The sequence below is a fragment of the Penaeus monodon genome, chromosome 22 (assembly GCF_015228065.2).
Source record: "Penaeus monodon isolate SGIC_2016 chromosome 22, NSTDA_Pmon_1, whole genome shotgun sequence".
In the NCBI taxonomy this organism is placed as follows: domain Eukaryota; kingdom Metazoa; phylum Arthropoda; class Malacostraca; order Decapoda; family Penaeidae; genus Penaeus; species Penaeus monodon.
Genome location: NC_051407.1, coordinates 2,899,628 through 2,900,074, shown reverse-complemented (window position 1 = coordinate 2,900,074; position 447 = coordinate 2,899,628).

Sequence of the window (447 nt, the reverse complement as noted above, 5' to 3'; positions counted from 1 at the left end):
CACGCGCGAGCGCGTGCGCGTGTACGTGTGCATATGTACATGTATTGCATCTATGCTTTATGCACACTGTTTATATAAACAATAGCAGTCTTTTACAATTCATAAATAATTTAATACCGGCGCAGTTCAGTAAATACATTTTGAAACAGCAGGAGGGATTTCACCAGGGCTGCCATGCGGTGCCGAGTAATGCCCAGGTTGAAATCCGTTCAGCGACACTCACAACGGATTACTAATAATCGCTTTTTGATCATCGATTTCTGCTTTTAAAAAAGGCGTTACATTTCGCTCAAAACGGCATAATCAAAAGTGCATTGCCGTGTCTCTACACGGGACTAAATACAGGGTGTTTTATTACAATGTACAAACGCGATTGTTAAGCCTCGGTGGAAATAGCGATATAAACAACGGATGTAATGACACGCTGATGAAGATAGTGGCCACTAA